Source organism: Helianthus annuus, chromosome 9, assembly GCF_002127325.2.
Source record: "Helianthus annuus cultivar XRQ/B chromosome 9, HanXRQr2.0-SUNRISE, whole genome shotgun sequence".
In the NCBI taxonomy this organism is placed as follows: Eukaryota; Viridiplantae; Streptophyta; class Magnoliopsida; order Asterales; family Asteraceae; genus Helianthus; species Helianthus annuus.
Genome location: NC_035441.2, coordinates 83657051 through 83666726, shown reverse-complemented (window position 1 = coordinate 83666726; position 9676 = coordinate 83657051). Strand labels below are relative to the sequence as shown.

General features: G+C 34.1%; 1 long non-coding RNA gene across 2 annotated transcripts; it reads left to right on the top strand.

Annotated features, from left to right (window-relative positions):
- Positions 1–3736: 3736 nt before the first annotated feature.
- Positions 3737–9467, top strand: LOC110877906. Of its 2 annotated transcripts, XR_002557389.2 has the most exons (8): positions 3737–4005; positions 4939–5170; positions 5257–5383; positions 5469–5798; positions 6039–6299; positions 6907–7105; positions 7661–7847; positions 9142–9467. It is a non-coding gene; the product is annotated as an uncharacterized LOC110877906 (long non-coding RNA). The 2 variants fall into 2 exon arrangements; XR_002557390.2 differs by lacking the exon at positions 6039–6299.
- Positions 9468–9676: the final 209 nt, after the last annotated feature.

The window sequence follows — 9676 nt, the reverse complement described above, 5'->3', positions numbered from 1 at the left end:
GAAGGGAATAAGCTACCAGAAAACTTTTATGATACAAAAAAGAGCTTAGAAAAGCTTTTTCTTCCTAAAGAAAGGATTGATGTTTGCAAAAATAACTGCATGTTATTTTATAAGCAAGACATGACATTGACACAATGTAAATGGTGCGGGGAATCTCGTTACAAGAGTGGCCAAAATAAGGTACCTCATTTAGTGATGACATACATGCCCGTTTTGTCCTAAACTTAAAATGTTGTATATGTCTACAAAGACAGCAAAAAATATGACATGGCATCATGATCACAAAACAAAGGAGGGTAGCATGGCACATCCAAGTGATGGTAAGGCTTGGAAACATTTTGACTGAATCTTGGATTTGCGAATGAGATCCGGAATGTTCGTCTCGGTTATGCACTAACGGCTTTAACACAAATAACTCGAATTCAAACCCTTACTCATTGTGGCCCGTCTTTCTTACAATCTGTAACTTACCTCCATGGATGAGTTTTAAAGATGCATATATTAAACTATGTTTGGTTATTCCTGGACGAAAGACCCCGGGTCAAAACGTAGACGTGTTCCTAAGGCCATTAATAGATGAGCTTAAAGAGTTGTACGAGGTAGGTATTGAAGTTTATGAAGCTTATCGCAAAGAAAACTTTATGATGAGAGCTATCCTTTTATGGACGGTCAATGACTTCCCTGCCTATGCCATGTTATCTGGCTGGAGCACGTATGGTCACTTAGCTTGCCCATACTGTATGGGAGACACAGGAGCTTTTAGGTTATAGGCTGGAAGCAAAACAAGTTGGTTTGACTGTCATTGAATATTTTTACCTCGGTCACACCCTTTTCGTAGTGATAGGATTGGATTTCGGCCTAATAAATCTATATCGTCGTCATTGGGACCTCCACCTGAGTTAACTGGTTGGCAAATATATGAACAAGTCTGTGACCTTCCAAGTGTCTATGAAGGTGTAACGTATAACCCAAAAAAGAAAATTCCAGGATTTGGTAAAACTCATAATTGGGTAAAGAGAAGCATTTTTTGGGAGCTTGAATATTGGCCCATGTTGTTAATCTGACACAATCTTGATGTAATGCACATTGAGAAAAATGTTTTTGAGAATCTGTTTCACACAATTATGGATAATCAATATACAAAAGATAATATCAAGGCAAGGGTGGATTTAGAACAAATTTTCAATTGACCGCCGTTGCATACTTGGGTAGAGAATAATAATAATAAACACATGAAACCAAAAGCAACATATGCTCTAACCAAAATGCAACTAAACGAAGTATGTAAATTGTTGAAAACAGTAAAGTTTCCTGATGGGTATGCTTCAAATATTGGTAGTTGTGTAAACGTTAAAGATGGTACTTTTTATAGCTTTAAAAGTCATGATTGTCATGTGTTTATGCAACAGTTGTTGCCTATTGTATTAAGATGTATGCTACCAAAACAAATATTGGAATCAATAATAGAGTTGTGCACATTTTTTTGTGTAATATGTTCAAAGGTTTTACACATTGAGGACTTACAAAAATTGGAAAAAAGTATCGTTGTAACCATTTGTAAGTTAGAAAAAATATTCCCTCCTAGCTTCTTTGACTCAATGGAACACCTTGTCATACATTTGACCAATGAAGCTATTCTTGGTGGTCCAGTGCAGTTCAGATGGATGTATCCGTATGAGAGGTTGCCGTTTTAACTTAATGTATTATTTTTTTGACATGTAAACTGTTTTATAATTGCTAACATTTTTTTCACTTCAAATTTTAGCAAGTTGGGTCGATTGAAAAATATGATTCGAAACAAAGCAAGGGTCGAAGGTTCTATTGTTGAGTCATACCTGGTAGATGAACTTTCTAACTATTGTGCATTGTATCTTGAGTCAACAGTTAAGACACGGTTGAATCACGAGTCTCGCAATTTTGCCCCTAATATTTCTTGTTCTTCGAGTTCTGATTCTTGGTTGAGTGTATTCAAACACCCATCTCGAAGATTATATGATAAGGGTGGAAAAAACATAGTTCTTACTGATGAAGATAAACACAAGGCTCATACTTATATATTACTTAACTGTCAAGAGCTTCACGAAGCCATATGGTCATTTGATGAACATTTGAGAGTTTCGTTCCCGCAATGTGACCAAGCAACACTTGATAAAAAGAAAGATAGCTCTTTTGCTGAGTGGTTGCAACGTCATGTAAGCATAACACTAGAACAGTTTTATAATTTAATATAGTAGCTAACAAAATTTTATATTATTGCATGCATGTTAACAAATTTTTATGAATGTAGGTTATGAATGACCCTGGGAAAGAACATTTGAGAGACATAGCACAAGGGCCCCTCACTTATGTTCAATCACATAAGGGCTATTTGGTTAATGGTTACAAGTTCCACACACGAACATCTTACCATGGGCGGATCACCCAAAATAGTGGTGTGTGCGTGAAAGGGGCTTCCTATGATGAAAATGAGAGTGACTACTATGGATTGCTGGATGAAATCCTAGAGGTGGAATATCATAGTAAATTAGGACGTTGTGTGGTCGTTTTGTTCAAATGTACATGGTTTGATCCCGTGAATGGTGTAAGGGTGGGCCCGAAGACTGGTATGGTTGACGTTAAACCCAAGGCAATAGGATGTGTTGATGACCCATTTATCTTAGCATCGCAAGCACAACAAGTATACTATACACCATATCCTTCTAAGGAAAAAAGCCTAAAAGACTGGTGGGCTGTTGTTAAGACGACACCGAAGGGAGTTTATGAACTAGCCGAAGACGCTAACGAAGTAGGTGATGAAGATAATGAAGACGAAGAGCAGTTCTTTCAAGAGAATGATAGATTAGAATGTACGGTAACTGATGATTTGCTCCCTGTTACTCATGTTAATATAAATGATGATGGTGGTGAAGATATAAATGATGATGATCAAGAAGATATGAATGATGATAATCGTGAAGAAGTTGCGTTTGTAGACACTGATTTGGATGAAACTGCGTTTGAAGACATTGATTTAGATGACGATGATGTAGAAGAATTTGAAGATGAAGACGACCATTAGCTGGTATGTTATTAATAGTGTATACAAGGTAGAATATCATGGTTAATGATTTTTACTAATTCTTATATATTATGGTTCTTGTGAATACTAATGACATCTACTAATTTTTATGTATATCAGCTCTGAATAGTATTAGGTTTAAATATTGATGATAATGTCCATCTTTATTTTTCCATAATAATAATAATAATAATAATAACAATAATAATAATAATAATAACAACAACAACAACAACAACAACACTTAATTCACAATAATTACCAAAAACAATATTTGATACACATAATTCAACATAAGTTTCATATTCTACGATTATTTCCTTATAAACACATATGATTAAATAATAATAATGATAATGATGATGATTATATTATTATTATTATTATTATTATTATTATTATTATTATTATTATTATTATTATTATTATTATTATTATTATTATTATTCTAAAAAGAGACACTTTTTATCTTACAAGTAACAATAAAAAATACAAAACAAGTCATGGTTGGTGTAATATAACAAGCCTGCTTGTGTTGCAACTTAGATCAATACACTTTTTTAAACAAAAAATATATATTATTAGAATGTTTAATGTTAAAACTTCAAGCCCCAAAACAAGAACAAATAAATAATGGGCTTTGACAAGAACAAATAAATAATGGGCTTTGAGAAAACCCTAACATCTTCCAGTGGAGAAAACCCTAATATCTTCTACACCATACATCAGATAACCAACAGGCGAATACATCAGATAACCAACTACAACACGATCAGGACCTCAAACCACATTCACAGCCAACCCTAATTCGTCTCCTCACATCCCACCTATCGCACAATGCGCATCATTCTGCACTTTCATTCCTCTCAACTCTATATCAATGTTTTTGCTGTGAACGGTTGTGAAGAAGCCTCTTGCACTAGTTGTTCTAATCGGAAGACCTGCTGGTAAGATTGAACTTCGTTGTTGAGTTGTTTCCATTTAATTTTTATGATATGTTGTAATTGAATATGATATTTGCGATTCTTGAATTGCTTCCTGGAATTGAAAATTTTGGATCTAACAAGACCTAACACTAACACTAACACCAAGACCTCATCACAACCTCTTGAAAGTAAATACAAATGTGGTTTTTATCATAGTTATTGTTTTTTTTTATGTAACATATATACTCTTGAGTCTTCATTCCACTAAGGATTCTGAAAAGGGTTAAAGAGTTAATCTTAAATGCCTAGCATGTTGGTCTTATGTTGTTGAAAACAGATACATGGCTTAACAAAAAATAAGAATTTTATATGATATTTAGAACTTGTTACTGATTTCTTGTTTTTATTTCACATAGAAAGTAGAATTTTATGTAAAAAAACAACCCATATTTTAATTAAAAATTGAGCAATTGTGAAAACCCCTTATAAATTATGTTGATTTTTTTGCAAAAGGACATGTGAACTTTCTTTTTGCAAAAGCTGATAGGGGTCATTTACAGTAGTTTTCTTTATATAATGCTTAAGCGTATATAATCCTACCACATGCTGCATTTTTTTCCATATCCAACTGTTTAGTGCATTTGTGATTTATAAAGATAGCCCAAACTTGAAAATCTAATTTATATTTTGTGACAGTTATCAGGTATATTTTTAAAAAAATAAAACCTCATCATCATCACCATACTCAGTAAATCCCACCAATAGCAAAGCTAAGGTAGGGTCTGAGGAGGGTAAGATGTAGACAGCCTTACCTCTACCCCATAGGAATAGAGAGGCTGCTTCCGGTGAGACCCACGGCTCGAACAACATCCGTACATCGAATATTGTTTATTTACACTTTTTTTATATAACAGTCTTTATTTATGAATATTAATAAGTTTATTTTTATTGTAGAAAATACGGCACGCAGTTCAGCAGGACACGGTGAGGGTCAAGGTGCTGGTAGGGGTCAAGGTGGTGGTCGAGGTAGCGGACGTGGTGGGGGTCAAGGTGCTGGTAGGGATTAGTTGCAGCATGAGCTTAGTGATGTTGATGAGCCTGTCGCTGCCGTTGGGCGTGGACCTGTTATTCCAGCTCCACTGCCTACACCCGAAAATCGCAATTGGATTTGGGTTGAAAAGGATGAGTAAGTTTTTATATGTTAATATTCTCTTTATACGTGAATAAAATCATTACTAATGTTGTTAGTGGTACATTCTGTTCGTTTTGTAGATTCAATGATCATGATAAAGTTTCTCGGACCATTGGATCCAACTTGAAGTCTATGTGGTCGGGTCCATGGAAAGGATGGAAAGACGTTCCTTCCCATCACCGCGAACGCTTGTTTGAGCGTTTTCAGGTGTATACTTACTACCCATTTGTATATGATAATGCTTATGACTTAATAAATAATTAATATATTATTAATAAATGTTTTTATGTAGCAATACTACTGATGGGAAGATATTTCAAATCCTCAATTCACTCATGCTTTGCTAGGAGAAGTGCATTAAGGGGAAGTTTCCTGATTTGTTGAAGAGGGCTCGTGATAAAGCCAAGGCCCTTGCGATCCAAGAGGGTGCGAAAGTTGAGAATGATTTGACTCCCATTCTTCTATTTAAGCCACTGTGGATGAGTCAAGAGTCTTGGGAAACGCTAGTGCATGCTTGGAATACTGTTTCATGGAAAAGCAAAGCTTCTCAAAACAGCGATAACAGAGGGTGGCAGGCATACCCTTGGCTCGAAGAGCTTTCTCACGGTTAGAAAAAAACATGGTGAGACACGTTAATTTGTCATCTTTAAAACACACACACACATATAGACACCGGAGTAAACACTAGTAGAACCCCCCCCCCCCCACTTTGCGGCAGGCATTTGTTCGGCACCTAGTGGTGAGCATAAATAGGGTCGACCCGAAAATAAAAAAACCGATACCTGAACCGTAAATTACCTGAAACCGAACCTTAGCTATTAATAGAGGTATTAATTCAGTTCTTGTATTTTACAATTTTCAGGTTTTGGGTTGGGTCGGTTCTTGAACACAAGAAAACCGACCAAACCTAGTGGATCGACTTTTACCAAGCAAATAGAATGTGCCAACCAGGCCCAACAGCAATATAATGTTTTAAACTAAAGTCTTAAATCGCAACATCAGTTTGTTCATCAATAACAATGAATACGTAACTGTTTCACCTACAATCTGCAATTCATACTTATTTCTTCAAGTAATCCATCAATCTGCAATTTGACTTGGCTGCTTCTTTCAAGATATTATGGTAATCATAAATTTACGCACCTGGGTTTGAATCTCAGTTAGAAATTTACATCTTCCTTTTGAATTAAAGCATTATATGTGTTTGATTTTGTTTAATTTAATCAACTATGAACTATGTTTGAAAATTGAAAGGCCCTTGACCCTGAATTTCAACAAGTTCGGTTCTTATATTCTATGTAGTTCGGGTATCGGGTCGGGTCGGTTCTATCGCAGCTCGGGTCGGTTTTGTCTCTATGCTCACCCCTATCGGCACCGGTTCAATTCATCAGCCCCCTTCAATTTAAATATTTAACTTTCGCCACTACTAATATGATATAACAATGAAATGTAATGTGTACCTCTGGAAAACATCAGTTATACGAACTTTTTTTTTACGACTTTGATAAATTTTTATAAGTTCGTTTTGAGCTAAATTTAAACATAGAGATGAAGCTCGGGTATTTAGGGGTGCTAAATGGATCGGGTTGGCGGGTTCAACCCGAACCCAAAAATTTTAAACGAACCCAAACCTAACACGAACCCGAAAATCTTATCATATAAAAAATACCCCTATACTGTAGCAAACATGTATCAATTGATATATATAATAATTTTGGGTTTTGATGTAGGAGAAGACCTTGATGCGGCGCGTCAAGTTCGGTGAATTCTGGTTACAAACACACGCAAAGAAAGGGTTCGAGACCCCTAGATGGGTTGTTGGGGTCTAGCAGCTCGATTGAGCACGGTTCGGGAGAAGGCGGTGACATGGAAGAGATCATTCATGAGAAAAACGTGACTTGGGTTGACACGAGGGCGAGTGAAGCTTATGTAAGTGCTGTTACTTTGTGAATGTATGTTTTTACTATTTTCATAGGTATCAAAGATGCTAGGTGCAAAAAAATAAAAGCGAGGGCTGAGAAATAAAAAGCGAACTTAAATGAAAAAAAAAATATATTATGTAGCTGAAATATGGTAGCTGAGAAAATAAAAAAGATGTATATTGTCAGAGCTGAAATATATTTTGTATATTGTCAGCTCTGAGAAAAAAGATGTATATTGTCAGCTCTAAACAGAAGATGTATATTGTCAGCTCTGAGAAATATATTGTAGCTGAGAAAAAAATATATTATGTAGCTGAAATATATTCTGGTAAACTTATAGGTTGTTCAAAGCTGACCTCTGGCCGAAATATTGCCAGAATCCAGCAGAAAACTTGCTGGAATTTTAAAAATTTTTCCAGAACTGCGCATAGACTGCTATGATGTGCTTTTCGGGCGACTCACCTCACCTTAGTGCAAAATGCGAGCGCTTTTAATAGAAATACTTTCTTATATATTTATATAAAGCTAATTTAATATTGATTGTTTTATGCGCCCATCACAGGAAACTTACAATAAATATGATGTCGACAAATATGGAGAGGATACCATCTTGCATCCGGGAATTGACATGGAATTGTTGTCGCAAACTGTTGGAGACAAAAAACAAAGGGTAAATGTATGGGATCGGCACTATCGCTGACTCGCGTGTCGTGATGATGGGTACACAAGAGAGAAGTGACCACAATGAGGTATGTATTAACCCTTTTAGTTGAAAAAGAGTCTATTTTCATGTGGTAAAGATTATTAATGGATAGTTTAAATGAATTAGTTTATACCGAGTTAGTTTATTTGTAATGTTCTATAACTAGGGGGAGGTTCATTTGAGAAGGCTATTCTTTTAAGAACAAATTAAAATTAATCTTAGCCTTACAATTTATTTGATCAAAGGTTGTGAATAAAGATGACATTTGGGTGAATATGTAACTCTTTTACATTAGTTCTTTAAATGAAAGGGTATGCTAGACATTTTGGTGTATGATACATAATTTAATTCATTGACAGTTACATGGTGAACATCACATTCACCAAGATTTCCTCCACAATCCTATTACACTTACGACATTTGTTAGAATATTGTGTGTAGGAACAATCTTGATCAGATTAGTTTGTGTAGGGACATGTTGTTAATTGTGAGATTGATGTGTATATATGATACTATGATAGGGACTTAATATGTTGGTGTGTTTAGGTACTTGTTACTAGCTGTTTGATTATTCCGTGTGTATGAAAACACATTTAAAATATCGGTGTGTGTAGGTACAGGTTGTTATATATTGGAATGTTGTCTGTGTAGAAAAACACACTTGGCATATTGGTTTGTGTAGGTAAATACACGTAACAAATTAGTATGTGAATGTGTGAACGTGTAAAATGATATAGAAATTTCATGTGAGATATCAGTTAGATATTAGGGGTTAAATTTGAAATCAATATTTATTTATTTGAATAGCTTAATTATAGGGAAGTAATAAATTAATTAAATTGTTCAAATTACCTTACTACCCTTATAAAATAAAACATTCTAATTGGTTGATTTTATTCTTTTTATTCTTAAGCTATGTGTAGAAAAACACACTTGGCATATTGGTTTGTGTAGGTAAATACACATAACAAATTAGTGTGTGAATGTGTTAACGTGTAAAATGATATAGAAATTTCATGTGAGATGTCAGTTAGATATTAGGGGTTAAATTTGAAATCAATATTTATTTAATTTGAATAGCTTAATTATAGGGTAGCAATAAATTAATTAAATTGTTCAAATTACCTTACTACCCTTATAAAATAAAACATTCTAATTAGTTGATTTTGTTCTTTTTATTCTTAAGCTATGTTTTCTTCTCATTTGAACCCTCCACTCTATAACTATGGGTGTAATAGCTTTTATTAGGTTATATTTGGTTATAATATGTTGTAATGTGTCATAAGTTATTAGGTATCATAATAGATATTAAAGGGTTATTTTTGTTTTTGATGTTATAGGTGGAACGGTTGAAGGAAAAAATAGCGAAGTTGGAACAAGATAAGATAGAGAAACATGCTATGATGGAGAAAATTGAACAAGGTGCGAGGTTGTATGCCAAAATGAATAAGAAAATTCAAAATGTTGTCGCAAAACTCGCTACAAAACCCGCCACCAACTTAAAATGCGTTGAATTTTATTATATTGCTTTTAGATAATTTGGATTTCTATGGTGTTAGGTTTGGTTATGTTTGAATTAGTTGGATTTTTATCGTGTTGCATTCGGTTATGTTTGGATGATTTGGATCTTTAGTATGACTTTTTAATATTTATTGTTATGTTTGAATTATTATGTTATATGGTTTGTGTATTTATTTTTAGTTTCAATTTTTTATATTTATGAAATTTGAATATAATATTTATAAAGGAAAAATAGAAACAATATAAAAAAATTATTTAAAAAATTCCAAGCAAATAGAGTAGCTAAATTTGTTGCAAAAAACTTCCAAATTAATAGCTATATCCGTAGAAAAGACAAGCGAAATTCGTAACTAA